Source organism: Petromyzon marinus, chromosome 46 (genome assembly GCF_048934315.1).
Source record: "Petromyzon marinus isolate PM22_M1 ecotype Great Lakes invasive population chromosome 46, UKy_Petmar_22M1.pri1.0, whole genome shotgun sequence".
Classification (NCBI taxonomy): Eukaryota; Metazoa; Chordata; class Hyperoartia; order Petromyzontiformes; family Petromyzontidae; genus Petromyzon; species Petromyzon marinus.
The window spans coordinates 15,180,630-15,203,766 of NC_133712.1; the positions used below are offsets into that span (position 1 = coordinate 15,180,630).

General features: G+C 47.5%; 1 protein-coding gene across 5 annotated transcripts in view; it reads right to left on the minus strand.

Moving 5' to 3' along the window:
- LOC116952362 (protein kinase C delta type-like) overlaps nt 1–22,785 on the minus strand; it is a 115,441-nt gene extending 92,656 nt beyond the window's left edge. For 2 of the 5 annotated variants that reach the window (XM_032971644.2, XM_032971640.2), the window contains exons 1-2: nt 22,620–22,784; nt 7,635–7,689 (exon numbers count right to left, since the gene is read on the minus strand). The gene's annotated coding sequence lies outside the window, so the exon portion shown is untranslated. Of the gene's footprint in view, nt 1–7,634; nt 7,690–21,070; nt 21,114–22,619 lie in introns of all 5 variants that reach the window. The other 3 variants (XM_076074243.1, XM_032971641.2, XM_032971642.2) reach the window with 3 other exon arrangements.
- Between the last annotated feature and the right edge of the window lie 352 nt (nt 22,786–23,137).

The window sequence follows — 23,137 nt, forward strand, 5'->3', positions numbered from 1 at the left end:
GGCAAGTGCTGTTAGCGAGCACCCACGAAGGGTGGCACGGTACACGAGGGGGAGGGTGGTCAGCACCACTCCCGGCCGCCTTTGTCTCCCCCAGTGGCGACGTTTAGACATCGCACCAGGCACTAATTTTTGAGGCCGAGTCGACCTGGGGGAGGCCCAGGGGCGGTTCGGATAATCGTCACTGTTGTTGGCGGTGAGCAGGAATCGAACTCGGGTCACCGGGTTCGTAGCAAAGAGCGCCGACCCGCTACTACACTGCCGCTCGCAAAGCACAAAGACACAATGCGAGCGCTGCCCAACTTTTGATTTTAAAATACAAAGAGGAGAAAACACAGTGCGTGTGCGCGCTCTCGTGTGTCAATACAACACAGAGAATACGGCGGATGCACTTTCCGCGGAGAGAAATCATTGCAGGTATTCAAATGAAAATACAACCGGAACAGAGGATAAAGGAGAGCAACTGGGACACGTGCATTTACAAAACAAGCCCCAGCCTGGCAGGGAATAAACATCACTCCAATCTGAGCTTGTCATCAAGCGAGCACACTCGCTGCACACGGGGGAATATTTGTTTTTGTTGTCGTTACAATTCAGGCCCGAAAACCTGTTTCAAGAGTCGAGGAGCAAAAAAAAACGGGAAATACAGTGTTGGAGCGATAACCGAAACGCGATGAGACACAGGACCTGCTGGGGTTTAAAAAAAAAAAGTTTCGATTTGAAAGCAAAACAAATAATCTGTCGAACCTGTAATCTCTCCACCAGATATCCCGCGTCTGCCCATCGTTATGCCGCTGCTGGCGGCGCCGGTGCTGTTACAAATCTCCGCAAGTGGATTGGGAAAGAAGCGATTGCAATGGAAATCCGTAACCGGCGTACGGCCTGAGCCACACTGCGCGAAAGTTGTCATATACGCTGCGGCATTAGCCGCTCGGAATTTAATGTTCGAGGCATTTATAATGACGCGTTGGGATACACGGATAAAACATTTTTTTTTACATATATAAAACGTTCCCGATAACAGGCGGTGCATCGAACAGCAGCTGAGCGTGCGAGACTCGATTATTTACAATGATTGTTCGTTGCGTGACAATGACATGCGAGGGTTAGGACCTGGCGCGCGTCTGGTGGGACGGAAACTGTGCACATGAGACGGTACAAAATTCGAGAAAAACATTGATTTCTTACGTGGTAAAAACACAGTGATGATGATGATAATAAACACAACAACCAAATAGATTACAGATTGTATGATCTTCTGTCACCTCCGATGCCTGTCTGGAGTGTAATGTATAAGCCACTGGACCCTTTCCAAGAAGCTATTCCACACGAGCCGTTGATTCATTATTCCGAATCCAAGAGATCCCTTGGGAAAACATTATTAAAGTAGCTTCCATAGTCATTAAAACAAAAACACACACAGATCCCTACATGCAGGAGTATCATAGAGCGGGTGCTGCAAGTGCAGTTAGCGAGCACCTATTAAGGCTAGAATGGTGAACAAAGAGGTTTGTATGACCAACAGCACGTCGCACCACTGCATAATCACACGTACACGAGGCGTTTCTTTATGGCTGAGCAGACGTAGAGAGGGAGGTCCCAGAACAGCTTCGGATCCCACGCGCCTGCGACTGTGATGATATCTCGTGGCTGCCGGGAATCGAACCCAGCTATCCGGGTTTGTAGCACCGCACACAAAACACCGCACCGAGTTTAAAAAGACTCGATTCTTTAGGATACCCCTCTTCGTGTTTAGTTTGTTGTCCGTCCGCCCCTGCACCTCCGATTAGCACGGTTGGCTGCGTACTGTGCGAAAGAAGCTCAACATACGTACATACGTTACCCAACGAACAACTCCGTTTGGCCAAGGAAAGGCCCAGGGCACGGTTACGAGACATTTTTCCACCGACGGCAGCCGTGACCAAAAATCGCCGTTTTTGCACCGCAGTACTCCAACCACTGCGCCACCGCTCCTGGCCGCAGGCCTGCACAAAGACAAAGGTCCCCTGCACAACCTACAGGGGATAACCGCTTGAGGCAAGTGCCGCTAGCGGGCAACTACAAAGCCAACGGCAGTGCACGGAGGATGCGTTGTGGCCAGATGCCACGGTGCTGCCTTTGTCTCCCTTGTGGTGGTCTTTACACACCGCGCAAAAAAATCATTGAAAGCCGAGTCACGCTCGGCGATGGGGGGCGGTGCGGGGGGGGGAGAGGGAAAGAACCAGTTCTGATATCACTCGCAGCCGGGGCCAGGAATCGAACCCATGACAGCCCGGTTTCAAAATGCAGGGTACTAACCATTACACACCGCACGCACGCACACACACACACAAAGAATCCCAGCGTAGCCTTTAACAGGCTTTTGGCAGCAATGTGCCTGCTAGCGAGTAGCACCTATGAAGGTCAGCATGGCGCACGAGGGAGTGGGTTGGCCAACGCCACACCCGGCCGCCTTTATCTCCCCCCGTGCTTATATCTCAGCACAGCAGATACGCTCATTTAAAGCCTGTGGGCGGGGGTGGGGAGGGCGGGGAGAGGCCCAGGAGCGGTGCAAATATTCGCCACCTGTCATTGGCCACGAGCGCGGAATTTGAACTCGCGTCGCTGACTTCGCACCGCGGTGCACCCGCTAACCACGGCAAGGTGCCACCGCGCAGCAAACGGCCACGCATCACCTGTCGCTCGCTCGCCAGCCGCGTGCTGACAAGTCAGCAAACGGCACTCGAACGGATAACCGAAAGAAAAAAATAATGACGTTCGCTAAATAAAAATTGGCCTTCGATCGGGGAAAAAAAGACGCGGGACTTCGAGGAAAGCGCGCCGGAAAGCGGCTTCGGCGAACGGCAGCGAAGCGGACGCCGCCGAAGCGGACCCCGTCTTCTTGGCATTGTCATTCGGTTTGTCACGCGTCGCACAGCCCTCGCATCCGACAGCGTCACAACCCCGGGCCAGAAGGTGTACGATAATGACAGCGGCCGCCCCCTCCGACGATCTCCCCGACAAACAATTTCCCTCCGATACGCATCGACGATGCTCTACAATTGTGCGCGAAGAGAGCGAAGGCCCGTCTCTCGGGGTGTGCACGCGCGCACAACGCGGCAGGGACTGTACTTGCCAGATTGACACGATAATAATAATAATATATTACGATTCGAATTTCCACTTTGCAAAGCGCCAAACAGGTAATCGTGCACGTCACAAATGCGGAGGACGACTCGGGAGGGGCGAGGAGGAACCGCAGATGCGAAGGACGACTCAAGACGGACGATGAAGACTACACAGGAAAGGCAGGAGTCAGGCAGTGAACCGGCACCAAATTCCACACCAACCCCCTCACCCCTAAGCTCTGCGATCCTCTATATATGAAGATGTTGGTCAATTAATGGCCATTTATACGTAAGGGAAAATTTCAGTACTTGAAGCTTGGGCTTCGCGAGCTCAAGAAGGCCGTGAATGACAGCTCAACGAAGTGCCTTATCACGTGGGAAATGTATTGCAGCCAATTATTCTAAACGCGTGATGTTGATTCTAAACGCGAGTGAACAACCGGAGGACCCGGAGAAAAATGCACACGACCATAAGGAGAACACGCAGACTCCAAATATAAAAGCGTACGGGTTGGTGATCGAATCCACATCCTCCTGTATACCAGGCGAGGTAGTGAACATCTCACCAATGTGGCGAGCCCATTACCTGTGTCTATATGATCGAGCATTGATCAAGCAGCGATCGAGCTGTGATTTTTAATAATTGTGTCTGTGATCAAGCAGAGGCGATTTAGAATCAACGCGTGACGGCGATTCCAAACGTGGGGGGAACAACCGGAGGACACCGGAGAAAAATCCACGCGGCCACCGCTGACAGAGAAAGAGAGACGCCAACTCAAATTATACAGCAGGCACCAGGGTCGGGATTGAACCCATGACCTCCTGCGTACCCAAAGGTGTATATAAATACAAGCCTGCGGAGATGATGCCTGCCCCCTCTCGCAAAGGCCTTCATCACCGTGTCCTAGAGCACTTATTGCAATCTAACTGGAACACGGTCGAAGAGCGAGGGAGAGATCCGGTGAATTATTCACGGCTAACGAAAACAGTATCCCTTTCCCACCGTGCAAAGTCCTCGACCGAGCGACGTCTAACGGCACCGTCGTGTTGCGAGCAATAACGGCACTGTGCTGTCGCGTCGTAACCTTGCACCTCGTGGACTCTTCCCAGGTCTCCCTCGGTCATCCTCGCAGCAACAGCGGCGGCGGCGGCTCTTGGCCGGCCCATCGAACACAGGCGGTCACTGCATCGCACGCTTCTGCGGCCGTCTGGGAACGCTCGTCCTTCCGATATTAGGAAGCCACCGGAGCTGTGCACTTTTGAATCATCTAGATTGAAAATGGCATTTCTTTAGAACTGCCTTTCAATTAGCACGGTTGGCTACGTAGGCTGCGAAATAAGTTCAACACGCATACATTACGAAGAGGTGCAACTTCTCAAGTGGCCCATGGGGCACTGTAATCGATTAAATAAATGTTGCCATTATGATTATGATTAGGCGATAACCAAATCACCCGAAAATGCACCCAATATTTGTCAGATGTCGGAAGCTAAGGGCAGGGTTGCATGGGTGACCACAATGCGCAAACTGGGAGGCACGGGGCTGCCTTGTTGATCGACTAAAGTGCAGCAACATCAATCGTTGTACTGTACTGCATTCCAAGGTCTATGCTCTCCACCTTCATGGCATAGCATGGTCAACCCCCCTTCCCCCAAGACCGATGATAGTGTGGTGATGCCCTCATCCACCAATATAATGAAAAGACGGTTGTGTTGATTGTATATATCTCTATATACACACACACATTACCAAGTTGTTGTTATGATCATAAGCAGAAGTGCAGGTGGCAGTGTAGGAACCATAATGCACAGCAGTTTTATAATCCGTCTTGATGCGATTTCAGATCCGTGAACCTTATGGCAAATAATGAACTCAACTTTAATACAGATTTTTTTTTGTTGGGTTAGATCGCGGAAATATAAAATGTGTCGTGAAACCCGCCACCCGACAAAGCCAATTAATGTTTGCCACGTCAACAAGACATGCAAATTCGTTACTAGTACAGCAACACGGGGGTGTGATGGAGAGCAAAGCCACACCATTTACAATCAGAGTACCATGACGTTTCACCAATAATTACAACCGGCATCATCAGGCGACAGCCAGATTTGTGGAGAAATCCTCCTCCCGTTCGTTCCTTAATAATCAAATCAGGAAATAATCAAATCAGAATATTGGCTATCCCCCAGCACCTCTGTAACCATTGTTTTTCACGGAGACACAGATCCCTCCCGCGTAGCCTTTTTTCCAGACTGGTTCAGGAAGCGCTGTAACTGAGAACTTATTCAGGCCGGGACTGCGCACGGTGGGATGGGTGGGGGCGCGCGGTCGGCAAAAAAACTCTCCCGGCCACCGTTGATCTCCTCAGTATCTAATGTTTACGCACCGCACGAGGTACTCGTTCAAAGCATGAGTCGACCTAGGGCCAGGGACCCAGGACCGGTTCGGATCTTCGGCCACCGACGTTGGGTCGCGAGAGAAAGGTCAACTCGGCGAAGTTGCGTTCGACAGAGGGCAGCGCGCTAAACCAGCACAGCACCGCTCCCCCCCCCCCCCCGGCACAACATTCCTGCTGCCATCTCTTTCTGTTTACCACCCCGTGGCACCGTGAAAGCGCGCGCCAAAACGCAAGCCGCCCCCCCGCCCCCCTACCCCCCCGCCGTGCATTCCCGGTGCCGTTACGGTCACCTTCCCATCGGCCCATGCCGGCAAAGTGCGCGCTAATGTCACCAATTGACAAGCAGCACTTTGGAAGGCAGAAATTACGAATAAGCCAAGGTCACTTAATAGGGACACGTTGACATCCTTTCAGTCAGCCAGGATATGCATTTTAGATTGCCCGCGTGCCCCCCTCCTACAATGCATTATCGAGTGAATGTGTTAATGGTTGATTATTATTGTTTAACATTCTCCCAGCTAAAGCTGAAAAGCGTTCATGCGCGAGCTCCAATCGTCTGTCCGTGTGTAACAAGGAGGGGGGGGGGGCGGGGAGGAGTTCATCATAACACTCCTGGAAGCATGATCCAATCCAACCGAAATTTTGAGTCGCTTTTACTATTAGGTGCTTACACCGTAAGAAAAAAAACACACGGACAAATTGATAAAAGGGTTGTCCAAAAAAAAAATACGTGTACCTTGAAACCCAAGGCACAAAATCCACTTGGCAATGCACTGCTGGGCCCAAGTACTACGTCACCGTGCGTGTGTGCGTGCGCCATCTCGTTTTTTGCCAATCGAAAGCTCACGGAATCGTCAATTAAAAGAATGCACACGCGTGATTTTTATTCCTTGTTTAAAATTCCATTGACTCAGACCCACCCAACCACCGACCCACCCACCCACCCACCGGGGCGCATTCCAGAGATCTGTGACGATTTAGGGCTGCAGTTCGATTTCAGGATGGATTTTTTAAAGATAAAAATTGTTTACGGTCAATGTAGGGGGTCAGACGAACCCGCTGGATTGATTTACGAATTTGGAAAAAAAAAACGCCGACTCTTACACATGCAATTCAATGCGATGCATGTTATTGTGAGCTTAGGAATCATTAGCAACCAATTTATGTATTGAACCAACGGAGAGCACGGTAAGTGTCGAGCGTTCTTAAACCGAACAAAAATAATAAAAATCAAATGCCACCTCTGACAATGACAACAACAACAACGTCGTCATCGAACACAACGGAAATAATAAATTAACTGACAAAACATAAAAAGCCTTACACGTATTAATATCTAAAATGCTGACTAAAGTGTTTGGCGGTGGCAGTGGCGGTAGCGCTCACTCGGTGGCTAGCGCACACTGCGAACGAGGCCACATGAGTTCAATTCAGGGCCATGTGAACGTCCGCAGCGCGTGACATCTGAACTCAGTTCAGTTTAGTTCCAAATAACCCTGGTTCCAAATAACCCTGTGAGCTTAGAAGCTCTTAAGTGCGGGTTTCATCAATAACAACCGCACGCCGTTTCCGCGACAGACGTAACACATCAGAGAAAAATTAATTAAGAATACAAGGGTATTAAATTAAGGAATCAAAAATCTCAAGAGTGCACGGTTAGATGTAAAAAGTGCCCGTGGCATAACACAGTTTCCCAAGAAACACTGAATTTAAATCTCCAATTAATGTTTTTAATCAAGTCAAAAAGCGCCAATCAATCAACGACGACATTGCACCGAGCAAAGCGCAGCATCTTTATAAAAAATATAAGAGAAAGTAGTGCAGACGCGGCACAAGACAACAAAAGAATTCGCCTACAGGCAAACGATGAGCACACCTCGTCAAACTCGTGTTTGACTCCACCCCCCCAGCCCCCTCACTCAACCAACCGGCATGGTGAAGTATGGGCGAGGGGGGAAAAGCCATCATCCTGGAGTGGATCGGCAGCATTTGAATTATCCAGCACTTAACAATCAGCGCGAACTTCAAAGAACGCAAAAAAACACACACCACATTTAATCCGTAGGCTTTCGCGACCAATATCATCCACACGAGGTTATTTTTTTGTTTAAACACATACATAGGTACTTACATGCAACTTTTTGTCTGCCTTCGACGAGATTGACCCTCTTCAGCACGGTTATAGCCTGTTGGGGCAGGGGGGGGTAAACAAAACAAATAGTTTTGCTACAACAGAAGAATGATGCTCACGCTACAAATATATGAGCAATGCACAAATGCAATAGAGGTGACGTGCATTTTTATTTTTCACGGACAAAAAAACGAATCCGTAGCAAGTAAAAAAACAAAAAGGCACGAAAATATACAACGGGGGGGGGGGGGGGGGGAGGGCTAACTGAAGTCAAGACTTTAAATTTAAATTACAGCCTGAACAGTCAAAATATCTAACTCGACAGGCGCAGACCGGTGGGATAAAAAAAGGCCCGTCCGATATACGCGAACAGACAGACATTTTGATTTAAAGCTTTCGTGACTGCAGTAATTCATATTCTTAGCTCTTTCGGTAAAGTCACGTTTGAAGGGAAACAATAAAACAATAAAATATATATAAAACAATAAAAATTCTCACGACGTTTCGACCATAACGCAAAACGGTCGTCATCAGGTGTGTCGGTTTGGTAATAATGCAAACCGACACACCTGATGACGACCGTTTGCGTTACGGTCGAAACGTCGTGAGAATTTTTATTTTTTATATATATTTTTTATTATTTTATTGCTTCCCTTCAAACGTGACTTCACCGAAAGAGCTAAGAATACAGACAGACATTGACAATTTCACAGCGCACAAACACCGCAATGGGGGCGAGGGCAGCTAATAATATAACGCGAGGGTGGATACGCGACGTTCAGACGTGCGACGTTGTGATTGAATTTCCATAGTTAAGCGCGCGTGCGTGCGTGCGTGGTGTTGGCGGTAGTGGGGAGCGGCAGCGTAGCAGTTTAGCGCTACGCTGCACTACGAACGCCGGTGACCCGAGTTCGATTCCCGCTCACGGCCAACACCAGTGACGATTGTCCGAGCCGGTCCTGGGCCTCCCCCCTAGGTCGGCTCAGCCTCAAATGAGTACACTTGGCGCGATGTGTAAAATAACATCGCCACTGGGGAGACGAGGTGTTGACTGACCACCCACCACATCGTGTGCCGTGCCGGCCTTCATAGGTGCTACTCGCTAACAGCACTTGCCCCAACAGTCTGTTAGGGCTATACGGGGGATCTTTGCTTGAGACCGCTTCTGCCGAGTCTTTTAAAACTTTCAAAAGCTGGAATCTTTTGTTATTGTTAAGGAGCATTTCAGCCGTTTGCAAGCAAGCCCCCGCGCGTGTGGCTATAACAGACATCGTGTATAAGAATATGTTTACAATATGTTTACCCTTTCTGGCAATGAAACAGGAGGTTGTGTTTAAGGCGTTCAAACAGCAAACAGAAACCTTTGTGCAAGAAATCGTGTCCGCATTAACCACACGCAAACTTGTGGTGGTGAACAAGCAAACATGCTCTGGTAATAAACACCTTGGATTGCGAGTAACTTGGTCTGCGAGTGTTTTGCAAGACGAGCGAACATTTTAAATGATTAATTTGATAAACGAGCGACGGTCTTGCAATACGAGTGGCACGTATACGCTATGTACTGCCGAGCGTCACGTGATCACAACTGATAAACGAGTGCTTTGATATATGAGTGCTTCGGATTACAAACACGTTTCCAGAACGAATTATGCTCGCAATCCAACGTTTTACTGTACTTGCATTGTCTTTGAAACGGATTGGTCTACGCCTTCTATAGGGCCTCGTCTCACCACCAGTGTCAGACCAGAGAACAACGCCAAAAGGCGACCAGTACAAGGACAATGCACGCGTCGGAACATTTATAGCTCGGGGTGAGCAGCAGCTACGCCGTGGGAGCGGCATAACCACAGCAGAGGCAGCCCACTTCGTGTGCTCGTCGTGCAACTCCCAACGCGGTGTGTGTGGGGTGGGGAGGGTAAGCGCATACGGAAGGTGCCCCACACACACACACAAATCCCCTATCTACAGAACCACGTGCCACGCTCCACCGCCACTCGCTGCACCGTCACAGTTTTCTCACTCTGGTACGAGACATGTTTGAGGCTAGCGATGGTTTTGGCTAGAATAGCGCGAGATTTTAAAAAAAAATCCCCACATATAGCTATAAAAACGGAAATTAAGGTGGGCGAATTTGGGATCTAATTATACTGCAGTCCATACGTATATACAGGGAAGTCCCAGATGTTAAAAAATATATATATAAAGTTTTAGCGAATTAAAACAGGGGTCACAAAACACGGTGGCGAGATGTTAACTACCTCGCCTGGTATACAGGAGGTCGTGGGTGCAATCTCGACCCCCGACGCCTGCTGTATGTTGAGAGTTTGCGGTTGCGTAATTTTTTTTTCCTCCGGGTCCTCCGGTTTTTATCCCCTCCACATTTAGAATCAACGTTACCGTGTTTAAGATTATTTGACTGCTATAAATGTCCACGTGATAAGCCACTTTGTTGAGCCGCCATTTGTGGGCAGGTCGCTTCTGAAAAAGACCTCTCGATAGCTCAGTGGGCCTTACCTAGTGAAATACCAAATAGATATATTAGTTTAACAGTTTTAATCTGGAACACCCTGTACAATGAGTGCACATACATAAGGCCCTTTTGTGAAATCCACTAGCGGATGAGGAGGGCCTCTCCGTGTCGAGCGGACCGCGAGGGTCGTTTGACCATACTTCACCATGCTGGTCAGTCGACCCGTGGCACCTGGGTCTGCGCCGTGACATCCTGCCAGCGGGCGTTCGACACTTCACGTGGCCTCAGGGTGCACGTAGCCTGGCACAGGCGTCGTGGTGACATCACCGCCACGTAGTGGCGACATCACCGCCACGTAGTGGCGAATGGCGGTTGTTATATTATGTCGCAGAGGGGGCAGTGCAGCAAAATGATTTTGTTGGACTGTACGATGTGCCCACGTCTGTGTCTCCCGGCGGTCAGCCACCCGTACGTACAATGGCAAGTAGGAATATATACGTATGTTCAACTTAACTCGCACCGTGCTAATCACTGAGGTATGACAAACTACCTGACACCAGAGAGTCAACAGAACCCTTTCCTGCTCAAACAAGCCTGGGGTGGAACTTTATCTGCTGTTTGGAGCCCCGAGGCAGCGGTGGAAATTCCACATTCCTGTGGACAGAACAGGTTTATGCACAAGAGAACCACTCGGGACTTGCATGATAACATTTGCATTTATATAGTCGAAGTGCAACCACAGCTCAAGATGCTTTGCATTTAAAATGGGAATGTTTACTTTATAGGGAGAACTGCAGGCAGTCATCTCTCTGAGTTTTGAATCTGCGCTTGAATGGAGGTGGGGGGGGGGGAGCCAGGGCGGGGGAGCCAGGGCGGGGGAAATTAAGGGACCGAGTTGGACTCCTAACTGGGATTTCAAACTGCAAGCCTTACAAATCGCTAACCAGCCACGCGGCTTAGAGGTGGAGCGAGCGGCTCGCAAACTGAAGGCCGCCGAGTTGAACTCCTGGGGGACTGGGGGATGACCCGGCCCCTCTTCATCTCTCCGGGGGGTGGGGGGGGTTGATACCAAAAATAAGCACCGCTTTACGGGAAAGCAAACAGCAGATTTTCCTGCTCCAGTTAAACGTGGAATTTCCACCACGGGTGCATCGGCTGTGGCAGTGATCGAGCACCATCAACAATGCTCATTCGAGCGGGAAAAACACTTGGACTTTGAAATCGCGAAGCGCAAACCACGACAATTATTTTAAGGCACCTTTAGGAATTTAAAGGCCGCGACGGTGGCACACGTGCGTGACCCGGCACGTCGAGGCCACGGGTTGGTGATTCGCATCTTGGTGACTTGCTCGCAGAAAAATAACTGAATGTTTATCCTGGAGGAATCCGACGAGCTACGAAGCTCTTTTTCACACGTGTCCAGTCGGGACGGGTCACTGGGCTGCTGCACGTAGGCCGTGCAATGGCATACAGCAAGTGGGTCCCTTGAATCTGTCTGTGCCAATGTTTGCATGTTATCCGCTCATACGTTGGTGTGGATTTGTTGACTTCCAGGTCATCCAGTATTCTTGAACGTGCGTAACACGCTCCGTAAAAATTGGATTTGGCAAGGCATCCCCAAATGCAATGCCTTCATTAAAACTCGGCAAGACTTTCCAAGATAAATATCGTACTTTATCACATGGTCAAGAGCGCGCAGCGCCGATTGAACACGATTCAAGTTGTTGTTGGAAATATGTGCGTGAACGCAGGCCAGCTTAACCTCTCGCAGAATGTATCCACAATTAGTTGACGAGTGATCGTGATGCTCTTGCGGCAGGCGCAATTAAAATTCGTTTCTACGTCCCAATAATGGATTGTTTTGGTGCCGTAGGCCGTCGTCATTTTACTGGCAGCCGTGGAAATGACTGCAAGTTGCAACACAAAAGTTTAACTCGGAGGATAAGCTACACATTTTGCATGCGGGTAGGACTATGCCCGAAGAGGGAAATGTACAATCAGCTATAAAATCACAATAAGTTACGGCCCTCGCCCTTCTAGATTTGAAGCTTTCGTGACTGCAAGGATCCATACTCTTTGGTTCTATTCGGTAAAGTCACGTAGGTAAAAATAGGTCGCATCTTCACTCCAGCGCTGTCCTCTGGACAGTCCAGTCCCTTCACCTGATGAAGGCCGCTTGTGTTGTGGCCGAAACGTAGTGATTTTTTGTTATTTTATTTTTACCTACGTGACTTTACCGAATAGAACCAAAGAGTATGGCCCTCACCCTGCTGCGCGAGTCATCGGGGGGGTTTTTGCTTGACCATACTTCACCGTGCTGGTATGGTCAGCATGAGTTGGTGGTGAAGGCGGTGGAGGGCAGGGGGGGGGCCCAAGGACCGGTTCACGTATCACTCACCACAAATGTTAACCGTGGTCATGAATTGAACTCGGGTCATGGAGTTCACAGCGCAGCGCGCTAACCACCGCCACCCTAAGGGTCACTTCCCAACAAAAGGTTGGAAACTAATACAAATGCCCAAAAACTATCTAAATCATCAATCAAACATTAGAGCAGTTCAAACACACACTGTATGTACAGTTACGAGCACTGCGAATGAGGAACTAGAATCAAACACATTCGTGAGAAGACACGAGTGGCATTATTCCACCCATTTCTGTGAAAGCCGTAATAACAGGCACCGAAGCTGGGGCGATTTGATAGATGTATTATCGCAAACCCTAAAGCCACCTCCTGCTGTCCTTGGGGTGTAAGGATTCACCACATATAGTGAAGCATAAAGGTCATTATTTTTTTAATAAGCAAACAGCTCTCCAACACACAACCCGTGTGCTGTACTAGTAACGAATTGGCATGTTCTGTTTACGTGACAAACCTTACTAATTTGGCTGTTTCGGGTGGTGGCGGGTTTAACGACACATTTATATATTTCCGCGCTCCAACCCAACAAAAACTTACATTATGGAGGATAACAAAATGTGCTTATAGACGTCAAAATTGCACGAATTAATGAACGAAAGGATTAGATCTGAAGTTCCACGATCATAACACCGTATCGTACCACAGCGCGCGTACAGCTCCTTCGTGAAAACTACACAACGGGGTCGTCGGGATTATTTGACCATACTCCACCGCAACGTAGCCCAGCAGCAGTGCCGGAATAAGCTAGTGCGGTGCCTGTAGCAAATGTTATAAAGGGGCTCTAAATTAATTAATAAAAACACATAAATATTAAAACACAAATTTTTTTACTTGCATTGTAAAGTAACTGAATTTTTTTATTTGCTATACAGCCAGATAATACGACAAATCGCTAACCTTAAACACCTAGCCGTTCATAAAAGTTGAAGGCAGTATAGTACTATACTAATAGAGCAAGTGCAGAATCACTGAACCGGAATTGATAGCTTAGAAGCAATTTAGCGCGGGGCCCTTGAAAGTGCGGGGTCCTTGAAAATGCGGGGCCCGTGGCATCTGCTACTTTTGCTATTAGGATAATCCGGCACCGCCCAGCAGCAGCCTATAACACCTGTTATGCACATGCTGGTCACCAACCCACGCATGATCCAGGCTGAGCTTCCGAGATCTGATAAGTTCACCGAGGAATCCGGGCGACTTGGCCAAAGGGTTACCAACAGAGTGCACCTTAAAGGTTATTTTTTTATCCTATACTTCAGCTGAATGTAAATATATTTTTGGATGTATCATGTTTGTGTGGATAAAAAAAGATTCTAACTCTAGTATTTTTGTTTAAAGGTCAATATTATCACACGTGGTGGGTTGTCCATTAATGCACGTAAAAGGCGGTATAGGCTTCTGCGGGAACGACACTGTGGACAGCAGAGGACAGGGAAACAACATCCGTTGTTGTGCTATACTACGATCCCATTTCTATGCTCCCCACCTTTACCAAACCACACTGACGAACGTGGTAAAGTGTGGTCAAACAGACTCCCCCAGACACACGCACAACCCACGCGGTGCGGTTAAGGCGATCAACCAGCAGGAAAGTGAATAAAAAGGGTCTGCGTACGTAAATAATAACAAAATTAGTTCTGGCACATTTTTTACAGCCCGTCCACTGTGGTGGTTTCGTTTCTTTTAATAATCACTCGTATCGGGGGGGTCGTCAGATTTCCTCATCTACGAAAGTATTTTTCTGCTGCTCATACAATACGATAAAAAAAAATACTTATTCGTGTTACGCAGCGCCTACTATTATGTGACTCATTCGGAGTGATGACCTTTGTCATCATAGCAGATCTGGCTTGCTATGGGGGGGGGGGAGGAGGGGGAACACACCTAAGACAAAATATGTTCCTTAGCGGCGCTGAAGGGGTGCGTGGCGTGGTTTGATAACCGTAGTTAGCACATTGCACTATGAACCCGGAGACCTTAATTCAATTGCCAATGGCGGCTAACATCGGTGGCTGGGTGATGTCCGAACCAGTCCCTGCATCCACCAATGCCTCGCTCACCCCCCCCCCCCCCACCACCTTTCCACCTCCCGCACCGATTCACACCGACCAGCGTGGTGAAGTACGGTCCGGTCAAACTATCCCCATGACCAACACGGCATGGGGGAGGGCCTTCATCCAGCAGCAGCGAATTGACAAACGCAGAAAAGAACCATGATTATTTTTGTCTCGTCTTCGGCCACCCTCGATCTGAAGGTTGGCTGCACCATGGGCAATCCTTTGCCACGGACTTCTGTCTTCTGCGATCTTCTTGTTCGATGTTATCTATCTGTGTCATCCCTGGTCTTCCTTGTTCACGTGAAGCTATTGTGCCTTGCATAATCTGCTTTTCCAAACAGGTTTTTTTTTTCTCATGACATGACCATGGCAGGCTAGCTTTCATAGATATTATCACCTCCAACAACTATCAGCTAAAGATTTAAAGTTTCTGCAGCCCCGATTAAAAATTCACACCTCAACTTCATGCGGGTGCAAATGTGTGTATCACTTTGGGTCAACAATTGTCGATTAAAGTTGCACCCCCCCCCCTTTCCATCCCTGTGCTCCACGAAGACCGGGCAGTAGAAGGGCGCCGTGAACAACAACTGCTGTTGAGAAGTCCCCCACGCGCAGACATACACCAAGCCAAAATATGTTTAATCACCATTATTATTATTACTCTTATTATTAAATTTCGATTTAAAGCTTTCGTGACTGCAAGGATTCATCTTCTTGGTTCTTTCGGTAAAGTCACGTAGAATGAGAATAAAATAATAAAAATAAAATAAAAGAACACAATAAAATTCTCACGACGTTTCGGCCACAACACAAGTGGCGTTCATCACCTGATGAAGGCCACTTTTATTATTTTATTCTCATTCTACGTGACTTTACCGAAAGAACCAAGAAGATTACTCTTATTATTGTGATGAACTATTGGGAGCTGTCATGGGGTATCGCGTAGCACACTTATTTATTGAAACTGGAGAAAATCCCATGAGCTATAAAGCTCTTTTTGAAAGTTACACAAACACGATAAAAGTGCAAAGCATAGGAATAGTAAGTAAGCAAAGCACTAACATTTTAAATAAAACTAAACTATTTTTTTTTTATTTTACCAGGTAAACCCCACGTGGCTATTAGCTTATTTTTTCAGAAGCGACCTGGCCACAAACGACAGCTCAATGAAGTGGCTCACGTGGAAATTTATAGCAGCCGAATAATCGAAAATAATCTCAACGCATGTTCATTTTAAATGTGGAAGGAACAACCGGAGGACCTGGAGAAAAAAAAATCCACGTGACCACGGCGAGAGAAACGTGCAAGCTCAAAATACACAGCAGGCATCTGCGTCGGGGTCGAGATCGCAACCCACGACCTCCCCCGCCCCCCCCCCCCCTCTTCCTACACGCCCAGTCAGAGTGGAAGAGGAGGCCAAGCACCATCTAGGCACAGCTCCCCCAAGTGGAGGCCGGCAGAAGCCAGCAGTGGAGTGAGCAAACCAATTGCCGGGGCTGCTGTTAACTTTACCATTTTAAATGATGGGATACGTAGAATAATCATCTCTGGAGCAGTTCTTTGCAAACAGCTAAAAAAGGTGTTCACACACCTGTCAACAGGGCCATAACACAATAACACTATTATTACTCTATAGGCATTTCTGCAAAGACACGGACAAAGATCCCCCGTATAGCTTTAACAGACTGTTGGGGCAAGTGCTGTTGGAGAGTAGCAGCACCTATGACGGCCGGCACGGCACACGAGGGGCTGGGGTGGGTGGCCAGCACTATACCCAGACCGAAACTATCACCACCACCATCACCAAAGACAAAGATCCCCCGTGTAGCTTTAACAGACTGTTGGGGCAAGTGCTGTTAGCGAGTAGCAGCACCTATGAAAGCCGGCACAGCACACGAGGGGGTGGGTGGCCAGCACCAGGCCCATCAGCCCTTGCACACGTACAGTACTGCAAAGACAAAGACAACACACACCTACCTACCTGTACATATGCACAGTGACGTGTACATGTACAGACAGGCCCTTTTGTTACTCAACTGCTGGATGAACGCCTCCCCACACAGCGCTAGCAGTGGGATGTTGGTGAAGGGCCGGGAGAAGGGGGGAAGCATAGAAGTTCAGTCCAACATAGCTGAGGTTAGTGTAACGTGATACACAAGTGTTGTTGTACCGTAACAAGGCACGGGAGCCCTCTGTAAGGGCACACAAGGTGACATCAAATGCTTTGGTGGTGCTGCTGGGTTTACAGTCAGTCGTACACCGGCGTAAATAACAACAACCACAACTCCCCCCCCCCCAACACATTCGTCGTCGACAACACTGCGGCCGTAAAAAAAGGAGACACTAAATAAACAGGTGACGTTTCGGGCAATGGCCCTTCCTCGTTGCACTATGCAAATATCGCTGTGTGTGTGTGTAACTTACAGTGCCCGAAGCACTCTTATAGTACACGCGGTGACAGGGATGGAACTTTACGAGTGGATAAGGAAGTGAAGGAGTAAGTTCAACACGCGTGCATCCGATGGTGCTGTGAGCAAAGGCCGTAACATTGGAGAGGGGACAAAATCTTTCAGGGGGTGTGGGGGTGCCCCCCCCCCCCAGAAAAAAATCTAAATTTGAAAACGAATTTCCTGCTTAAAATATTACAAAATTCACCAACTTATAGGATGGACTTTTGTTGCCAGATAAAAGAGTAAAAAAAAACAATTATCATATTTTGCTACTGGCAAAGGAGGTTCCAATGGAACAACACCACACTTTGACTGGTAGTAAAGTATTATGTAGACCTACCTACATTGTACAATGCACATACGACCCACAGCCCCGCATAGAGTTGTACAGACTGCACGGCAAACATCAACTACAGGCCTCTGCTGCGTAAACATTACACAATGTTTACTGAACTACCTGTTGGGGCATTGTAAAGCATGCGGATATGCTATGTGGACTGCAGACACCCTACGCAGTGACTGTACAATGTCTTAAACATATCTGTTGACCATCGGTATACAATGGTGTAAGTTTATAGTCTGTATAGGCGTTAAGACTTGCAGTGCATGCCGTAGGTAAAATACCACTACTATAGGCGTGCACCATACTTGTCACATATTACCAAAGGTGCATTTAACAGGATCGTCACTCTGACCCTATAACAGCGTCGTGGTGATACATCCACATTGCTGCAACACGGAATACGGAATGTCACGATGATCGATGTACCGCTAACCTAATGGGGGAGAGACTACGCCGCTTATATAATAAGTAATATTTAAAAAATACTTTTTTTTAAAACAAGCTTTAATTAAATGTACCGTGCTAGTAATGGAAAAACTCCACGACTCTAGGAAGTGGCCCCGATGCTTGCCATAACGTAAAGGACCGTGGCCAATTACAGCCAACGTCAGTTGAGCGTGGACAATTAGACCCAAGCAGACACATAACATATAAGATTGTTTAAAAATATATTTTCATTTTTTATGATAGAATATAGTATTGTCATCAGTATGACATCAGTATACCAAGTTTGCAGTCGATACCACATTGGGAAGTGGGTTAAAATTGAGTTACAAGATTTGAGGATATGACAACAACAACAACAGACAGAGTGAGTTAAGAGAAAGCGTGTGTAAAGATTGTTTAGAAATATTTTTATTTTTATATGATAGAATATAGTATTGTCATCAGTATGACATCAGTATACCAAGTTTGCAGTCGATACCACATTGGGAAGTGGGTTAAAATTGAGTTACAAGATTTGAGGATATGACAACAACAACAGACAGAGTGAGTTAAGAGAAAGCGTGTGTAAAGATTGTTTAGAAATATTTTTATTTTTATATGATAGAATATAGTATTGTCATCAGTATGACATCAGTATACCAAGTTTGCAGTCGATACCACATTGGGAAGTGGGTTAATATTGAGTTAAAAGATTTGAGGATATGACAACAACAACAGACAGAGTGAGTTAATAGAAAGCGTGTGAAAAGATTGTTTAGAAATATTTATTTTTCTACGATAGAATATAGTATTGTCATCAGTAAGACATCAGTATACCAAGTTTGCAGTCGATACCACATTGGGAAGTGGGTTAATATTGAGTTACAAGATTTGAGAATATGACGACAACAACAGACCGAGTTAAATAATAATAAAATCGTGTAATAAATTATATAAAATCTCGCAGCATTCTACCACCTCTATAAGATTGCGTGCCTCCAATCACCTGTAGGAGTGTGTAGCTAGCCCTTGGCGAGTCATTAGAATTCAATTGGTGGTGCTGGGTAAGCTACGAATGGATCGCCCCTACTACTGGAACGTGGAAAATGTGAACAAAACCGCATTCGCTTACACGTGTGCTTTTACGTTAACAACAAGCAGGGGTAAATTTTGATTTAAATTTTGATTTAAAGCTTTCGTGACTGCAGCAATTCATATTCTTAGCTCTTTCGGTAAAGTCACGTTGAAGGGAAACAATAAAATAATATTGTTTAGTAAGATCGCGTAAATATATAAATGTGTCGTTTCACCCACCACCACCACACGGCCCAGATAATTAGTAAGGTGTTTTGTTGGAGAGCAAATACCCACATTTAAAATGTTGGATTTCAAACACCCACAACATTTTAAATGTGGTGGGTGTTTGAAATCCACAACGTTTACTTTTGCAATGTTGTGGGATTTGCAATGTTGTGGGATTTGCAATGTTGTGGGATTTGCAATGTTGTGGGATTTGCAATGTTATGGGATTTGCAATGTTGTGGGATTTGCAATGTTGTGGGATTTGCAATGTTGTGGGATTTGCAATGTTGTGGGATTTGCAATGTTGTGGGATTTGCAATGTTGTGGGATTTACAATGTTGTGGGATTTGCAATGTTGTGGGATTTGCAATGTTGTGGGATTTGCAATGTTGTGGGATTTGCAATGTTGTGGGATTTACAATGTTGTGGGATTTGCAACGTTGTGGGATTTACAATGTTGTGGGATTTGCAATGTTGTGGGATTTGCAATGTTGTGGGATTTGCAATGTTGTGGGATTTGCTCTCCAACAAACCTCACTAATTGGCTGTGCCGGGTGGTGGCGGATTTAACGACACATTTGTATATTTACGTAATCCAACCCCTCCAAAATAAACCCCAATAAATTATGGATATTGTTCGCTAAAGCCTACGTGTTTAACACCAAGGGTATAAAGTACATTCATTTCTGTAATGTCATATTGTGTATGCATGTGAGATACTCAGTTACAGCACCCCCACCTGTGTGACACAGGTGAAACTACACACACACACACAGGTGAGACTACACACACATTACGGAAGTCTACAGTCTTTGATGATATCATTATTATACCGTATACACAAAGACTGACAGTGTACATCTTTCTCACCTGAAGATGGTTGCTTGTATTGCGATCGAAACGTCGTCATCTATTATTTTTTTCTACCTACGTGACTTTACCGAAAGAACCAAAGCGTACTTGACAGTAACCATTATTACGCACAAGTATATTACATAATTGTGCTTATCTTTATTTTACAGAGGCACAGGAAGTAATAAACACACACACACACAGGGACACACACAGGACAACGCTGGAGACTACGTCATACAAATGTACCCATAATTGTTGCTATAAGAACATATACTTGCTCATGTTTATACACGTACAAACACCATAGCATTGCTATTGATTCTTAGCACTTGTAAACAATGTGCAGGGTATAACAAGCTCTGTGCAGGACAATGTACAAGTTTATATACTGCCAGGGACAGCTGTTGTACCCGTGTCTCCGTAGGAGGCTGTGTGTGAACACGTGTACACACACAGCACCCCCACAAACAGCCCTGTAAGAGACACACCACAGGCTGTTGGTAACCTGTGTCTCTGTGTCTGTGAATACTAAAAGCTGTGTGTGAACAGGTGTACACACACAGCACCCCACACTATAGTATACACAGAATACAAACAGCCCTGTAAGACACACTTCATAGACTTTATGAAGGTGTATGTACTGCCAGGCTCACCAGAGTACAAGAACAGCTGTTGTACCCGTGTCCCTGTGTCTGTGAATAAAAAAAGGCTGTGTGTGAACACGTGTACACACACAGCACCCCCACACTATAGTACACACAGAATACAAACAGCCTTGTAAGAGACACACTTCATAGACTTCATATATGTAGATGTACTGCCAGGCTCACCAGAGTACAACAGCTGCTGTACCCGTGTCTCTGTGTGTCCGTGAATACTAAAAGGCTGTGTGTGAACACGTGTACACACATAGCACCCCCACGAACAGCCCTGTAAGAGACACACCACAGGCTGTTGGTAACCCGTGTCTCTGTGTCTGTGAATACTAAAAGGCTGTGTGTGAACACGTGTACACACACAGCACCCCCACACTATAGTACACACAGAATACAAACAGCCTTGTAAGAGACACACTTCATAGACTTCATACATGTGGATGTACTGCCAGGCTCACCAGAGTACAAGAACAGCTGCTGTATCCGTGTCTCCGTAGGAGGCTGTGTGAACACGTGTACACACACAGCACCCCACACTATAGTACACACAGAATACAAACAGCCCTGTAAAACACACTTCTTAGACTTGATGAAGGTGGATGTACTGCCAAGCTCACCAGAGTACAAGAACAGCTGCTGTACCCGTGTCTCCGTAGGAGGCTGTGTGTGAACAGGTATAAACACAGAGCACCCCACAATATAGTACACACAGAATACAAATAGCCCTGTAAGAGACACACTTCATAGACTTGATGAAGGTGGATGTACTGCCAAGCTCACCAGAGTACAAGAACAGCTGTTGTACCCGTGTCTGTGTGTCTGTGAATACTAAAAGGCTGTGTGAACACGTGTACACACACAGCATCCCCCACACTATACTACGTACACACATAATACAAACAGCCCTGTAAGACACACTTCATAGACTTCATACATGTGGATGTACTGCCAAGCTCACCAGAGTACAAGAACAGCTGTTGTACCCGTGTCTCTGTGTCTGTGAATAGTAAAAGGCTGTGTGTGAACACGTGTACACACATAGCACCCGCACAAACAGCCCTGTAAGAGACACACCACAGGCTGTTGGTAACCTGTCTCTGTCTGTAGGAGGCCGATGTCTACTTGTGAACACGCGCACAGTACCCCGCCCGCTACAGCGTGTACACACAGCCATGTAGGTGTGTGTAGGTGTTGGTGTATGTTGGTGTCTGTGTGTAGGTGCGTGTTGGTGTGTGTGTAGGTGTGTGTTAGTGGTGGTGTGTGTGTAGGTGTGTGTGCAGGTGTGTGTGCAGGTGTGTAGGTGTGTAAGTGTTGATGTGTGTAGGTGTGTGTGTGGGTAGGTGTGTGTGAGTGTTGGTGTGTGTAGGTGTGTGTGTGTGTAGGTGTGTGTAGGTGTTGGTGTGTGTGTAGGTGTGTGTAGTCGCTAACAGCACTTGCCCCTACAGTCTGTTAAGGCTATACGGGGAATCTTTGTCTTTGTAGGTGTGTGTAGGTGTGTGTAGGTAGGTGTAGGTGTTGGTCTGTGTGTGTTGGTGTGTGTGTTGGTGTTGGTGTGTGTGTTGGTGTGTGTAGGTGTTAGTGTGTGTGTAGGTGTGTGTAGGTGTGTGTAGGTGTTGGTGTGTGTGTAGGTGTGTGTGGGGAGCGATAGTGTAGCGGTAGCGCTACGCCGCGCTATGAACCTGGCGACCCGGGTTCGATTCCCGCTCACGGCCAACACCGGGCCTCCCCTAGGTCGACTCAGCCTCAAATGAGTACCTGGTGCGGTGTAGTAAACATCGCCACTGGGGAGACAAAGGCGGTCGGGCGTGGTGTTGGCCACCCACCCCCTCGTGTACCGTTCCGGCCTTCATAGCTGCTCGCTAACAGCACTTGCCCCTACAGTCTGTTACAGGCTACACGGGGGATCTTTGTAGGTGTGTGTAGGTGTGTGTAGGTAGGTGTAGGTGTTGGTCTGTGTGTGTGTTGGTGTTGGTGTTGGTGTGTTGGTGTGAGTGTTTCTCGGCTCACCACACCGTGCAGGGGGTCCAGCTGGGTCGAGTTATCCGCGTCTCCCTCCGTGTCTCGCCGCCTGCTGCTACTGCCGCCTCCCCTTGCGGGGCTCTAAAAGTAACTTTCCTGCAGGGACACGCGACGCCTCTTCACCGCCACGCGCCACCAACGGCGGGTGGGTGGGGGGGCTGTGCAGGCGGGTCGCTCCCGCGGAGGGATACAACACAGAGGCCCCGCCCCCCCACGTCGCGGCGCGCGCACGCCCCCTGCCTGCACGAACGACGCATTGACCCGAGTGGTGAAGTATGGTCAAATTTTGATTTGAAGCTTTCGTGACTGCAGGAATCCATCCTCTTTGGTTCTTTACCGAAATTAAATAACGGAATCCCCACCCCCCACGCCCCCCGAGCCAGGAATTGCTACGGCGTAGGGAGGCCAATCACTTTTTTAAAAAAACACATACAAACAACAACAACCGCCATTCGCCACTAAGTGGAGGTGACGTCACCACGACGCTTGTGCCAGGCCATGTGCAC